Source organism: Balaenoptera ricei, chromosome 12, assembly GCF_028023285.1.
Source record: "Balaenoptera ricei isolate mBalRic1 chromosome 12, mBalRic1.hap2, whole genome shotgun sequence".
In the NCBI taxonomy this organism is placed as follows: Eukaryota; Metazoa; Chordata; class Mammalia; order Artiodactyla; family Balaenopteridae; genus Balaenoptera; species Balaenoptera ricei.
In genome coordinates, this window is record NC_082650.1 from 27,572,213 (window position 1) to 27,588,664 (window position 16,452).

The 16,452-nt window shown below is 40.7% G+C and overlaps 1 protein-coding gene across 3 annotated transcripts in view; it reads left to right on the forward strand.

Annotated features, from left to right (window-relative positions):
* MAP7 (microtubule associated protein 7) overlaps window positions 1-16,452 on the forward strand; it is a 161,098-nt gene that overhangs the window by 84,738 nt on the left and 59,908 nt on the right. The window lies entirely within an intron of this gene.

Here is a 16,452-nt window from a genome sequence, read left to right on the forward strand (position 1 = left end):
TAAGCTTTTTCTTAAAGTCAAGTTTTATAAAAGGGCTAAGATTTTTTTTTTTCCCCTAGTGAAAGGAGAAGCAACAAATTTTTAAAGCTGGTTTAAAATAATCTCCAGATCAATGAAAATGAAAATGTGTTGCCATTTGTGTGTTCATTTTAGGCTCCTATGAAATGACTAAATTCTGTCTCTGTCCCTAAAAATTTAGATGAAACTGTCATTCTTGAATGCAAATTTAGCTAAATGACCTCAGATTGATGTAAGTCAGACCAGTGTCAGTATTTGTGTAACCCCAGCAAAGGCAGCGGCTGTATCAATTGCTCTAAGTAGCAGCGAGTTTTAGGGAACTGCTCACAGAGATGGTGCTGGCTTTCCTCCAGGGTGGAGTGATGTATCCACAAACAGAAGTCTTAGGAACAAAGCTATTTGGCTTCTGGGCATCTCTGTGGAGCGGGCCAAGGGCTCTGAGGATGGAGGTAGGGAAGTCCACCCTCTGTCAACACTGGGAGAGTGCTGAGATGCTCTCTCTGGTACAGGCTTCTCATGAGTGGGTGCCAGACCTTATCCAGTTCAATTACCAAGGAGTCCGAGGGGGACTATTGGGCTCTCATCATGGGGAGTCTCGCTCAGACTGGAAGCAGCCACACCTCCAACATAGACCATACTGCTTGGAAGTCAGTGGAGGAGGAAGGAAAGGGACAAGGAGGCAGTTCTCTGCTGAAACTGAAGATAATAGAATGTACCTTCCATAGTATTTCTGCCATAGTCAATAGTGTTTCTGACAGCGATGTATGTCATTGTAAAACATTTTTCTTTGTTACAGAGATGTTGCTCTACCAGATATACAAGTAGAATTTCAGGCAGTCCAGAGGTCTCAGAAGTTCACCTGTTTAACCCATTTAACTCACCTAGTCTAGCCCAGCACAGGGTGCATACACATGGAGGATTTAAAAATCAGCCTAGGTGATGAAGATGAAACATAATGATGTCATTTATATTTATTCCTACCTCCACGTATGGTGGAGTTATACCATCATGTCATCAATGCTCGCATTGCCAAGGCTGATGTATTGTTATAGAGGATAGATACAGCAAAAATTGTATGTGACTGGTTACTCAGTGTAAAGACTTAGATGCTCATTTTTTATGTGATCACACATTAATTTGATCATTCTGAAGGCCAATGTCCACATATGACTTTCATTTTTTATAAATTTATTTATTTGTTTTTATTTTTGGCTCTGTTGGGTCTTCGTTGCTGCACGCAAGCTTTCTCTAGTTGCGGCGAGTGGGAGCTACTCTTCGTTGCGGTGCGTGGGCTTCTCATTGTCATGGCTTCTCTTGTTGCAGAGCAGGGGCTCTAGGCACGCAGGCTTCAGTAGTTGTGGCACGTGGGCTCAGTAGTTGTGGCTTGCGGGCTCTAGAGCGCAGGCTCAGTAGTTGTGGCACACGGGCTTAGTTGCTCTGTGGCATGTGGGATCTTCCCGGACCAGGGCTCGAACCCGTGTCCCCTGCATTGGCAGGCGGATTCTTAACCACTGCGCCACCAGGGAAGCCCCCACATGTGACTTTAATGTGATTTTTTTTTTTAATGATTAAGGTGCTCTAAAATCAGTCTGGTGAGTTAGAGAAGGTAAATGTTTTCTTGTATGAAAACAACTCCAACTGAGATGGGCATCAGCCATACTCATCTTTCCCATTCCTGCTTTGAGGTGGAGTAAATGCTTATCCATGGTGTTTTCAGATGATGAAAAAGTTTGTCTTTTAGACATATGAAAAATGGAGTTTTTGTCAGGCATCAGTAATTGCCATAATTTTGCTACAGAATATTTGTTTACAAAGTCAAGTTCAGCCTGCCTGCCAGAAAAATCTTGCCTAAAGAAAACTGAATAGCATATCCAGAGGTACTGAATTGAGGAAAATATGAATGACTGTTTCAGACATTTAAAAAACTGAAATGGCTTATTACACTTATTAAGTGAACTTCCTTTCTCAACTAGTCCTAAAATATGATCACCTATGACCTTTGCTTTATACATATTTGCTAGACTTCTGTAGTGTCTTTAAAAAAAGATAGCAATTCCTGATGATATATAGGTTGTGTTCCAGAAGTTTATTTATGAATCGGCTGTTTGAAAGCTGGAACACATTCACGTTATAAAAATATTGCATGTGCAACTGATAACCCACAAAAGCCTATTTAACCTATTATGTAGTAATGTTATCATAGAATCTCTATGAAAAAAAAACTCAGTTATGCATTCAACACTTTCTAAACATCTAATAGTACAATGATCTACCCTTAAATTGCTCATATTCTGTTTTGAAAGCTGATTTTCTCTCTCTCCCAGTCCCTTCTCCCTCCCCTGTCCTCACCCATCCATAATTGCTCTCCTTCCTTAGCCTACATGAAGACTAAACAGTATCACAGCCTCTCCCTACCTCGCTATTTACAGAAAGCACACACCCTTTTGAAAATTTTCCAAGCGTTTTCACTGCTATAAAACAAAGGAGGTAGAATAACAAAAGTGTTTGAAGAAGGCTTGAGCTTGTGCTTCATTTGTGTAAACCACAAAGAAATCATGGTTCTCTGTCACTCCTAGATTTTCCCTGGCACATCTAGGCAAAGTGGCAGGTTTGAGGGGGCACGCCAAGACTGCACTGAGATTTATTCACACCTCACTAGAAAGCTCAGATATTTCTTTAAATATTTTCCTTGCTGACAGTGATTCCACTGGAATTCTGAAAACAGAGCTGGTTGTCTAGAAGCAGGTTCTTGGTTAAAGAACAGGGTGGCGAGACATTCAAGCCCGGTGGCTCGTGACCAGTGACAAGGCCAGTGTTCCCTGGAATGGAAGGGGAGCCGCCTGGCCAACGGTAGCTCCATTCCTCCCCACCTCCACTTAGTAACTGCTGAGTTTTTCCCTTTCTTCTAGGAGGAGCTATCTATACAGATTTACCCTCCCAGTCTCCCTCACCCTCCTCCTGGCTTCTCCAGCTACCCTAGCTCCCAGCTCCCAGATGGAGGTGGTCAAGTAAGAAATGGCCTCATAAGATGCATTCCAAAGGCACTTCGAAGAAAGGAGTCAGTTTATCAGCTTAGTTTTGGCTTAGCTCTTCGTGACCCCGAAAGACCTTAAAGCTTAGGCAGATTTAGAACTTGTAATTGGATTCTCTTGTTTGAAATGGATGGTAGCATCCTTCAAATGAATATACGTTTGGGAAAACAAGCATATAAGTTGCAGCCTGTAAACCGAGTAGTCATCAGTGTCCTGTAAAGAGTCTTTCCGGCCTGATGCTGTTTGCCAGGTTGTCGCACCTGCCACCTAGTCGCCTCTGTGAGTTGGCAGGCCTCTGTAAAAGGCCTGGTTTTTTTCAGATCTGGATCCTTTCCTTTAGTTTTTGTTCTCGCTTGTTACTACTTTTAGATATTCGATAGGTTCCAAAATTTGAGATCCTCTATTTGGGGATGTTTTGAGTGTGGCAAATTAAAGAAATTGAACAGATAAAATGCCCTGTCTAGTAGAAAGATAATAAAGAGAGCAGAACACCATGTTTTGAGTCTCACTTTTTCTTTCCTTCAGAAGATTGAAGGGATGCTTTGTGATTTAAATCCCTTTCCTTGGCCTGATACTGAGTCTCTGGTCATTTACTCTAAGCATGCCAAGGACTTAGCTTAGTCACATATTCTGCACTCCAGGATGATAGTCTTAATTACCTAATAGAGTCGAATGTATTTTCAGATCACAAGCCACGTACCCCTGAAAGTCACTAGCAGGGTGAGTCTAGTACAGCATCTGTGCAGAGCTCCCAAGGTGGGAGACAGTGCTCTGTCACTGCAGGTGTCATCAGCCTTCTTCCCCAGTTTGTCACCACTGGCTGATTATCAGAGGAAGGAGCAGCTTCAGGCTTCTGCTCTTCTCAGCACTTCCTCGTTTAACAGCCTATGATTCTGGCTTTGAAGTGGGCACAGAAGTGGCCAGGAAGTATTCTTCTACCTTTTGCTGCACTGCTACATTTCCTGTGCAGAGAAGGTGCCAGAGAAGCAGTTCGATTCCAGCCCAGCCCACAGTGTCTCCCATCAGAGCTGGCAGAAGCCACAGCTTGAACCAATATAGATTTGGCTCGCAAACCTGAGAGGGGAAGTGGTAGATGTACCCACACGGAGCAAACCTAGTTGGTAAGCTTCTGATTGAGACCTAACACTGTGGCTCCTGGCAGATCCCATTCCTGCCTTCGTTGGCTTTCCCCTGCCTCCCAGGAAAGTAAAGTCGTCTTGGAGCTTTCTTCATAGTCCTCTTCCTTGGGAGTGGTTGCCTTCTCAGTAGAGTCCAGGCTGGCAGAAGCAGAGAGACCTAAACTGCAAGAGATGAATACACCAACTCTAGGGCAAGGGATCAAGTGCTGGTGTTGCATATAAATTATACTCAATTAGGGCCGTGGTCTCACACAGCAATGAAGATTCAGAGGACTTGAAGTTACAGAGAAAGTGAGATAGGGGATTACTGATATTTGATTACTGTAGGCATGTATTGGAAATGACAAAATGCAGTGCAATTAAAGAATGAACTTGAGGGACTTCCCTGGCGGTCCAGTGGGTAAGATTCCGCGCTTTCAATGCAGGGGGCCCGGGTTCGATCCCTGGTCAGGGAACTAGATCCTGCATGCATACCACAACTAAGGAGTCCGCATACCACAACTAAAGATCCCTCATGCCACAGCTAAGACCCGGCACAGCCTGCCTAAATAAATAAATAAGTCTATCTATCTATCTACCCAGGTAAGATTACCAAGTGAGAAAAGAAAGGAACAGAAGAGTAAGTATCCTGATGTTTTGAATAAGTTGAATGCAAATATATATGCACATACATTTTTGGAAGGGGCTTTTACTTTTTAATTTACAGCTTTATGTACTATTTGAATTTTCTAACCATATGATAGACATTTCTTTTTTAGATAAAAAGAATAAAAGGGTTATTCAGGTGAGGGAATTATGGACGTTTCAAATTTTTATCTTCATAGTCTTTGTATAGTATAGAAAAGCTAATAAATGTTATTTTTAAAAATCAATTGAAATTTTTATTTTTATTTCTTGTTACAGGCAAGTGTACAATTAATACCTACTCTGATACCTTCTCTCTCAGCAATTCTATAAATGTAATTTAGTCCTGTAGCCAAACTGTGAGTGCTTCTGTGCAGTTAATAAGCAGTTGTATATAGGGCCTTAGGATACTAGCTAATTGGAAAAAAGGAGAATTGTGGTTCAGAAATCATCAAGAGCTATTCTAGATGACCAGGTTTGCTCTGGGGGAACTCTTTACATTCTTTTCAGAAATCTGCTGGCTTCTAAGTTGTTTGAATTCCTGTGGAACTGATTTCTATCACAAATGATGTTATTAAAACCCTGATCTGGGGGCTTCCCTGGTGGCACAATGGTTAAGAATCCTCCTGCCAATGCAGGGGACACAGATGCGAGCCCTGGTCCGGGAAATCCCACATGCCGCAGAGCAACTAAGCCTGTGCGCCACAACTACTGAGCCTGTGCTCTAGAGCCTGCAAGCCACAACTACTGAGCCTGCGTGCCACAACTACTGAAGCCCGTGTGCCTAGAGCCCGTGCTCCACAACAAAAGAAGCCACTGCAATGAGAAGCCACACACCACAACGAAGAATAGCCCCCGCTCGCCGCAACTAAAGAAAGCCCACGTGCAGCAAGGAAGACCCAATGCAGCCAAAAATAAATAAATAAATAAATTTATTTAAAAAAAACAAACAAAACCCTGATCTGGCATCTTTTGCTCTTTTTTTTTCCTGCTAATTTTGCTCCTCCTGCTATTTTTCAAATCTAAATGCGGATCTGCTTTAATATAATGAACCAGCCCCTGCTTTGCTTTCTGACTTCTGGAAGAAATTGGAGTAAGTTATGATGTACCAAATGAAGGTGGTGCTGAAATCCAAAGTGTGTACAGATTCACCAGTGTTGAGCCTGCTTGTGAATGCCTTGAATGAAAAGCCATTCTCTAAGACACACATACGGGATATTCTTATCATCTAACCACCACCTAGTTTCGTGTGCCTTGTTTTCCTTTCTGGTTCATCACTGCCCTTTGTAGCGTCTTATTATCCCCCATTCCCCCACCTAAATTAAATCCTCTGCTTTTTCTGAATCTCACCCACCTTCAGAGCTCTTTTGGAGCATCCCCTCAGCCCTCAGTGATGTCTGACTGGGTTGGGAGAGGTGATTGTTGGGGAATAGAGGAAGCTAGCAGGGTGGGCTGGGGCCAAATTTTGGAAGATATTTGGAAGCTAAGACGCTTGGACTTCATTCGGTAGTTAGTGAGAACTCTATCAGCTTAGGGATTGCTTTTAATGGTGACTACAGAATCCAGAAAAAAAAAAGTGATTTAAACAAATTAGGAATTGTTTTCTCTTACCTACAGCAAACATGGAAGTGAACCATTGCTAGTACTTGTTCAGCAGCTTAAAAATGGCAGGGCCAGATCTCTATTATTCCCGTAGCCTCTGCCTCGTGATTGCCTCCTGGTTACAAGGCGGATGCTCTACCCTGAACATCACATCCAGGTTCAAGGCAGGAAGAAAAGGAGCGGGAAGGAACAAACCCACCTGTGTCTGCTTCTCCTCTGAGGCGCATTCCCACAAACCCCACCAACAACTTCAGTTTTCAACGTTTTGGCCAGAACTGTGCGTTGTGGCTAACTGGGGTTCTGTTAGAAAAGAAGCGTCAGAGAATAGATATTTATTGGGCAACCAGCATGGATTGACACAGAGCCTTCCCTATGCAAGTTGGCAGTGTGAATTTCCAACCGAGAAATATTGCATCAAGCATTCCTTCCCCCCCCCCTTTTTTTGTTTTTACTATAAAGCACAGTTTTTGCCTCGCCTCTCATGAGATTATCGGTATTTTGACCTTTTGGAAATAAACATTCAAAACTCACGTACGATAGAATGAAGTCAAATGCTAAGTAGTGCGGGGCAGCGTTGGAGTGTAGTAAAAGAAATATGTTGGAGGTACGAATAGCTAGAAAAGATTTCATGAGAAAGAGACTTGAGCTGGACTACGAAAAATGGCCTGGATTCTGTACGACACTATCATGGTGGATACGTGACATTATACATTTGTCCAAACCCGAAACAACACCAAGCACGAACGCTAATGAGAACTATGGGCTTTGGGTGATAATGATGTGTCAATGTAGCTTCATCGAGGGAAGCAAATGTACCACTCAGTGCAGGATGTTGTTGGTGGGAGAGAGCGTGCATGTGTGGAGGCAGAGGGTACATGGGAACTCTCTCTACTTTCTGCTTAATTTTGCTGTAAACCTAAAACTCAAAAATAAAGGCTATTTTACTTTAAAAAAGAAAAAAGATGGATTGGATTTAAATAGTTGGAGAGATGGTAAGGCTGATGTTCCAAGGAGAGAAGAAAAATAAGGTCACAGATGTAGAAATGACTACAGCATAAGACAGCATGGTGAAACTGGGTTGGCCCATCATCTTAACCTTTAAGCTAAATGTTCAATAATTACCTGAAATGAATTGGAATAAACTTAATCTTTCATTACTTATCACTCATTCCTACTGAGTTTTTCAGCGTTAACATAAGAAAATTTAAAGTTAAGTATTTTACTGTTTTCTGCAGAGGAAGAGGGAGTAATGATTAATATTCTGCAACCATGTGTATATGTGAAGCACAGATTAAACTCATTCAGTCAACTAATACTCAAAGGATTAAAATTACTTTCACGTTTCTTTGCAAAACTGATATTTAAAACTAAGTCCACTGCTTATTCGTGATTCTTTCTAAGAACTGTACATTTACTACCTTGATAATTATATTTTGCATTTAAGTACAAAATCTTTTCTGTTTTGTGGCCAAAAATAATCATGTTGTAAAACACTAGCATTAGTCATTTTAGTTTTCTTTCAAGTAAGTTGTAATCCTGTTAAAAGTAAAAACTTCTTTCAGTTGGTTACTTTAATTAAGCCGAGTATAATAAAGTTGAGTTCTAATTATTTTTCTTTCCCAAGTTATTTAAACAGTTGCTTTTAATTACACATTGAATTTAATTGAATTCTATTAAATTGAATCTAATTGGGTCTAATTGATAAACTCCCTACCTAGCTGTTGAAATTTAGACAATGAACTACAACCTGTAATTTACCATTTCTCAGTGAGACTGGAAAACAATATGGTTAGGGTTTTCACCCCTTTTCTCTACTTTGACCTGGACTTTGCTTAATCATAAACATTATTCATATTATGGGGCAGAGATCATTTGTGTAGCAGCTTGCCTTGTGACTGGTGATAAATCGCCAGGAAAGTATGTCACCCATGGGGATGAAAAGGCTTGCCTTTTAATCTGGTTTATATTAATACAGGAGGAAAATACAGCATTTTCTATTCTCTTTATAGTGTTGCCATCTGGCTGGAGGAAGGCTTTTGTTTATTTTTTGTTTGCTTTTAAATAAAAGCCTTTTGGGTTGAATGTAAAGTGTGTAGTGTTTACTCCTGTCAGCTAAATGTATCAGAAGGACTTTGTAACACGAATCAAGAAGCTGCTTTTGGTGGTAAACAAAAGACCTTAAGAATTAATTCCCAGTTGTTTCCACAAAATATATGGAACGTGTGCTTTTCTGAAATGCTTTTCTTCATTTCAGCTAAGGTGGACTTTTTTTGGCTTTTTAAAAAAAAGATTATCAAAACAAATTAAGTTGCTTTGGAAAAAATTTTTTTGGTTTACAAACCCCTCAAAGGTGAAATGCCTGTTTTGTAGCCTGTCTGATGTTTCCAGCCAGAGGCTGTACTGGTCTCATGCTTTATCCCACAAAGATGACATTAACTAGTTTTTGTTTTCTGACATGGAGTGACGTGACTGTGGGCTGACAATTCTTTTGGTCATCTTTTCTCTGCAGTCTCAGCAGCCATCAAAAAATGGGCAAATGTGTACTTTTTCTTTTTACTTACCTTGTCATTAATACTTTTTCTTCCTGGGCTTTTGCCACAGTTTGTTTGGGGTACATCATCTACCCTCTCTTCCTCTCTCGTTTCCTTCTTCAGGCGTTTATTCAGTGTCACCTGTATGCCAGATAGTGGGCTAAACACTAAAGGTACAGGGATTGTAAAGGTGAAGGCACCATCCCTGGCCTCAAGTTCCTCTGGTCTGGTAGAACTTATCACAGTTCTGCACCTGGCTAAGTATCAAAGACTAAGTTGATAGATGACGAACTGTTAATAATCAGCTACACGTGTCTGTTTCATTCTTCATGCCTTATTGTTTTGAAGGTGAGTGACGTTTCTGTTGAATTCTGTTCCCATACGTCACATAACTAGGCACAGTGTTGGATTGTATTTGTAAAATCAACGTCTTTGCATTGGGTTTGTATTATCTCTGTATTGGACAAATTTCTTTGTTTTTTGGCTGAATATCGTTTTCCATCACTATCATAATTTTTTTTCATTATGAAGGAATGAAGTTGTCAGAAAGTGACTTTCAGTCACTACTCGTTGTTGCTGGATGAGCACCCTCCAGATTTTAAAACCTCCACAGGGTCTTACAAGCCTCTAATGTAGTCTAGTGTAGCCGCCAAGTCATTACTTTTTGTTCTATCTGGAGCGTGTGAAATGCAAAGAAGAAGGTCTTAATTGAATTGTTTCTGTCAACAGAATGAATAAGGAAGATGCAGTGTATGACTCGGATGCACATTATTACCAAATGTTCTCATTTAATTGCATTTCTTTTTGCAACAAGAAATGAGCAATAGAGTGCTGAATAAATAGTTCATGGTTCTTATTGCTGCCAGGCTAAACGTGGCCAGGTGTTGTGCCATACCATGAAGTGGTTTATCCTGGTGCAGGGGGGCAAATCCGACTCGGCACTGTTTTTCAGTATCTCTAGTTACAGACGTGGCCATGGCACAGTACCTGTAAGTCTGCATAATGAAGTGGCTGCTTCCCCATCCTGAGCAGTCTATGAAAGATTAAAGATATTCATCAGCATCTACCCATATTTTATTTCCTTGACCTGCCTGCAAAATGACCTTTAAAAACACCCCACCTCTTTCCCAGCCAGGCACACTTCCTCCATTCCGTGTTTCCTCTTCCGACCTACTCTCTGGCTCCCTGGAGTTCGTGGCTGGGGCCCCATTTCCTGCAGGATCTGAAGCAGAGGAGACCCGGAGCGTCTGCGCAGGGTCCCTGTGTGGTGCTGCCCTGGCTCCTGCTAGGCTGGCCACACTGACCCTGCTCCTCCCCTGCTCCCTGATGCTTCAGCTACAGACAGGTTTCTCCACAGTCACTCGTGCCACTTTTTCCCCTTAATGGTTACATAATCACCTCTTACGATTAAGAGTTACGGGTAAGTAGAAACATCTGAATAATTATTAAATTATCCAGAAAGTGGAGTTCTTAAGATAACTGGTTTTAGTCTGATTTCCTTTTATTAAGATGATAACCTTTTAAAATACATTTCCAGCGGGCTTGTTGGGCCTCACCGTTCATTTATCCAGAGTCCACTGAAGCTAGAGTAGTTCACAGCCGGAAGTGCCGTGTGGCATGCTTCAGTGACTTTCCATTGCCTTCATCGTAAAGTCCAAACTCATGGAATTGGAGGACGCATTGACCTCGGCCCGTTTGTCTTATTTTCAACTGCCTGCCTTACTAAACCCACTGTTCTGACTGGTCAGTCCCCTGATGCTCTCTCGTTTTTTTTGCCTCGGTAGTTTTGCATATGCCATGTCCCAGCCAGGAGTGTTCTCTGCTTCCCCACCACTTACACAGATTCGCTCCATTCTTCCAAATCTTGATCCAGTGAAGTTTCCCGTCACTACTACCCCCTGTAGCACCTCCTCCCACCTCTGAATCCCTGTAATACTATACCATTTACTTGGTTATTAGTCCTCTATAGTGTATTGATTTTTGAAAACTGAATTGGTCTGTTTTTCTAACTGCGTGTATTTGCGTGTTGTCTCCTCCAAAGGATAATGAGCATCTTGCAGGTGGATGCTATGTCCTACAATCTTCATATTCTTAGCGCATGGCGCAGTGGCTGGCCCATGGGAGTGTCTGTAAATGTTTATTGAAAACACCACGTAACATTTCTGAGCCTGGGAATATTGTGGTTCCATTGATAGTAACAAGGAGACTGAGTTGGCTGATTTTGTGAGGACAGTTAGTTCAGATTTTGACATAGTTTCAAGTGATAGCAGAGATACATGAGCATATATTCCCTAGAGGTGGAAGACTGTTTATAAATGCAGATTTGCAAGTGACTGAGGTCAAGATTGTGCTTTAGGCCATAATAGGGGAGAACGTTTCTGAAGGAAGAGAAATTATTGGGGGAATCAAAAGCTCCCAGGGGTCTGGAAAAGGAAAAGGCGGTAGAAAAGATGCGTTGTTCACTTAATATTATTTTCCCAGTACTGAGCACAAGGTGTTCCACGGAGTAGGGTGTTGACTGAATAAATGTGAAGAAAACTGAAGTGAAGTGGGAAATTAAACCTAGGTTTGTCTAAGGCTGACTCCCATGGGCTTTGATCGTTCCTATACAACTTCACATACAATTATGAGGAATTTAAACTGAAAAGCTCTCCATCATGTGGGTTAATCAGAAAAGTCATTAGAAGTTACAAGATTGCATTATGTCCTTCTTATCCTAATGCAACTTTCATAAATAATATTGGATAAAACATTTAATAGCTATGACTTAAATGTTACAATACTCCTGGCAGCTATATTAGAATAAATTTTAACTGTCAAGCAAATAAGCAAAAAGATCTCGTAAAGCAGAACATTTTAGGTGAAACACTCTGAATTACCTGAGAGTTACTCTGTGATCTTTATATGTTGTGATTTTAAACCAGTAACATTCTTCAATTGCCAGAGCGGTATTCTGCGGCCAGATTTTCAAATAAGCTATTTATGATTCAGGTTCTGTGATTCACTAAGAAAGGCTCAGGACTCAGCATACAGTCATACTTGTGGCTAAGATTTATCGTAGCAAGAAGACATAAAGCAAAATCAGGCCTTTCTAAGGACAGCACTTGCAGGCCTGCAATGTTGACTTTTTTTCTGCACGGGTAGATTGAAACTATGAGATTGAGACAGATGAAGTTGCAAAATTCAGCCATTTTTAACTACAGAAATGACAGCTGTGTGCAGTTCAGCCTCTCGTTCTGTCTTCTGGTTTACTCCCCCAAAGTTATGTGTGTAGCCTGGGGGGCTGGATTCCACAGAGTACAACCCATCATACAGAGCTGGAAATTGAGGGCTAAAGTTTTGCTGTTTCCCAACCCACATGCCACCCTTTAAAATGGTGACAGATGTACATTATTTTTGTGGAGGTCAAGACCACCTATCATTCAGTGAGTTTAAACTCAGCATTGTCCTTAAGGTTGCAGTCATAAATATCTTATAAGAGTAAGCATTTTTACTAAATTAAGCATTTGTTGGACCAGTTATCTTGATCAACTGAGAGAAGACTCTTCAACCGGACCATCCAGCCAAAAATAGAAACAAAGCAGTGGGAACCCCATGATCTTTATGGGAAGACATTGCAACAAATGCAATGAATGGTAGAGGATATGGATTACAGAGACACATTGGTGTCACTTCCAGGAGCTGCAGAATTTTTACTGGATGAAAGCTCCAAGTGTCTGCTGCCTGCATATTTTGTTGCAGAATGATTTAGAGACAGAGTCCCAGACCACAAGGGTGCTTCTCTCCATCCTTCCTCTTGTCTTTAACACACTTACATGTGACATTAATGGAATAAAGCTTTCAAGCTAGCAGGAAGATCAATAAAAATTTTATAAGGCTAGCAAAGACTTATTGAGTGTCATAGTATATGGCTCAGTTTTCTTTTTTGAAAATGAAAGAAAACAGATTCAAATAAATTATACTGGAAAGCCACTTGAGTCATTTTAGAAATGGTATTATTTTAATGGTAAATTTAAAAATAGTATATGTGATCCTACCTGCTAGTTACCTAGGATTTCCAGATTTTTAAATGTTTAAATCTTAAAATGAATAAATTCCCCTTTTCATTGTGTTCTCAAACAGTGAAATTCCCTGCACTTGGTTTAAAAAAAAACAAAAACAAAAAACACCTCAGAAGATTTTATTTTCCTATTATTATAATTGAGGGTTTGTTTTTTTTTTTAAGGCTCACACTTACTTAATGTGACGGTAACTTGAAAGGTATTAAATCTCAGAAAACTGTCATCTCTCTAAGCCCCAGAAAGACAGATGATTACCTCTTCCCAAGCCAGGTTGTACCCTGGAAACTGTACCAATAAGTCCCGCAACCTGAGGCCCCCAGGAGGTGCGATTGTACCTGAGCTGAAAACCTCTGAAAGCAGCAGCAGCAGAGCCAGACTCTGCTCCCCAGGACCACTGTCCCCAGGTTGATACAGGTTTGCTTTCCCTGTTAACGATGAGCGAGCAAAGCCCAGAGGAACTAGAAACCCGGTTTCCCACATTGGTGTAGGAATAGGGAGAGAGCCTAAAATACCTTCCACCATGTATTGAGCCTTGCAGTGGGCCCGGCAGTCTCATTTAATTTTCACAACTCTGAAAGTGTTTTCCTGCACTGCAGATGGGGAAATTAAGACTGAGAGGTTAAGTGATGTGCGGCGGGTTCACAGCTTCTAAGGGGCAGAGCCAGGTCATCGGACTCCAAAGCACACCTTCCCCACAAACTCAAACACACAGCTACACCTCCGAGTGTGGGAGGCCCAGGACCTTGAGGAAGAGCGTAGACGCCGAGAGGAGGGCTGAATATTTGCTACACACCTCCTATATGCCAAGCCGTATTCTTAACATCTTTTCAACTAATCCTCCCAACGACCCTGTGAGTTAGGCAGTTTCACCCCCGTATTACCTACTCAGAGAAGTCAAGAAACTTTGAAGGTCACTGAGCTAGTTAGTAGCAGGGCTCACAGCTGAACCCAGGTCTGTTTGAGTTTATCTTCCCTCTTACCATGATAGAGTGTTAACCAAAATGGTTTTTGGAGAAATAAGGACCATTACAGTGGTGGAAAGGAAAGACCGATAGAAAAGCAGAAACATAGCCTGAAAACTTTAGACAAATGTTCAACCTAATGGTTAAAAATTAACAGTATATAATCTTGGGCTAAATAGCCTGACAACTTTTTAAATTACCTTTATTTTACTAAATTTAACCTGTCAGTTTTATATGAACATAACACATTTTAAGATCAATTTTAAATTTGTCTTGTTATGAATAGGACTCAGGAGGTCTTTTGTGATAGAAATGAATTCCTGAGATCCAAATGATAATAAAGTGGGCAGATAGATGTTCAACTAGAGTGGATCTGTTAAAAGTCAGATGTAGATAAATTGGAATTCAAGTAACCAGACCTCCAGTTTAATTGAAATTTATATCTTACATTTGAGTTTCAAGACAAAGCAAATTACAACCAAAAAAAAAAAAAAGCTTTTTATCAGGGATTAATCGAGGATTATTTGGAAAAGTCACTTGCACTGAACATGTGTTTAATCTCCTTCATGGTCTACTGTAACATAATATTTAGCTTGGATTGATGTCTGTTGTCAGGACCTGGGGGCAACTGCTGATATTCAATCACCAGAGACAGATTAAATTATGTCAAATATGCCAAGGCAAGAAAGAAACCAATACATTTGAAATATATTCCAAACAAGTGGTCCTAATTATCTTTCATTTAAGTAAAAATAATAAGTAGAAGATCCCTTAAACAGCTTACTAGTTAAGGCGTTATTTACTATGTGCTGGAGGTGGCTATATAATAAAAAGAAAATAATAAAGGTATTCCAAATCTGTGTGCACTCCTTTCTGTTCATCTTCTTTATGAGCAGTTTTAAGACTACCTTGCAGAATATGGAAGAAAGTTGTTCTATCCATATTGAGCACCAGAGTTCCAATTAAGTCAATTTTTGGTCTTTAGGGGCTACCTCTAAAATTGTGAGACTATAGGCCAATACTAACTAGTATGGACTTTACCTGCCACGTGGTGATGACTGGCAACTTGTTTTTGGCAAGTGGGGTGAGAGTTTGTGTTATAGCAATCAGTGTTTATGTTTGAACCTGCATTTAAAGCCAACAAATTATTTGAAACTGGGCAATTAAACAGTGTTAAACATACTATATAAGATGCTTTCTACTGTTTAGTCTGTGGTTTCCTATGCTAGTTAATACTGTATGTAATTGCCAGACAACCATAATTTGGTATATTCTTCATTCAGAGGTAAAAGGTAAATTTAGTAACTTTTTTTTTTTCAGTACATCTTAGGTACCATTTTTAAATTTAGTCTTCCTGAAGCGTAACTACTATCACATCCTTTCAGATTCAAAAACCTTGAACCAATGAGTCCTGTTTTCTAGTTATTATCCTTTTCCCTCAGCCTAATGGAGGAGATGATAAATATGTAACATGTCAGGGATAAGGGCTACAGACAAAGCAGAGTAAGAAGGAGTGGGCAGTGATGAGTGATAGGGGTGCTATTTTAGATAGATCAAGGGGACTCTAATGTCACATTTGAGCAGAGACCCAATGGAAGTGAAGGGGAGACCCGTGTTGACATCTGGGAGAAGAACATTTCAGGTACATGCAAAGGCTCTGAGACGGACTAAGTCAGTCAGTATGATCTGAGTATGATATTATCTGAGTCAGTATTATCAGAGTAATTAAGAGGGAAAGTGGTGCAAGGTAAAGGCCAAACCATATAGTACCTTGTAGGCCACGGACAGACCTTGAATTTTGCTCTGAGTGGGATGGCGGCTGTTAGACCTTGGAACCGAGGAGTGACATGACTTATGATTTAATGGGATCACTCTGGCTGCTGAGATGAGAACAGACTGAAGAGGATCAGTAGTGGGGCCAGGTAGACTGGTTAAGAGGATATTGCAGTCACACAGGGAAGAGGAGATCAGAAAGGTAGTGGTAGAGGTGATGTTTTTTAAGGTAGAGCTGAAAGAACTTACTAATGGATCAAATTTGGGGAGTGATTGGAGGAGAGAAATCAAGGATGATTCCAAGGCTCTGGGCCTGATCTACTGGAGGAACGGAGTTGCCTGAATGGATGGGGAAGACTGGGTGGAACAGATTTTAAGGCAGAGGGTAGGAGGCAGGGAATAACAAGGGCTTGGTTTTTGACATGATTTGTGAGAAGTAGCAAAGATACTTTAAATATCTTTTAAAAATATATTAAAGTCATATGTGTAAAGAACAATTTACCTGAAGGACCCTATACTTTATACAACTGGAGAATTGCCTGATATTTCTGCCCTTTGGTCCCTTCCTAGAATACATTTCCCTTAGTCTCTTGAATAATCTTTGTTATTGAACGTTTGTTAGAGGCTTTTCCAAAATCCTAGTAAATTATTTCCCTGTTTCCCTTTTGGTGACCTGCTTGGTTATGTTCTTGGAATTTTTTGGTTCCTAA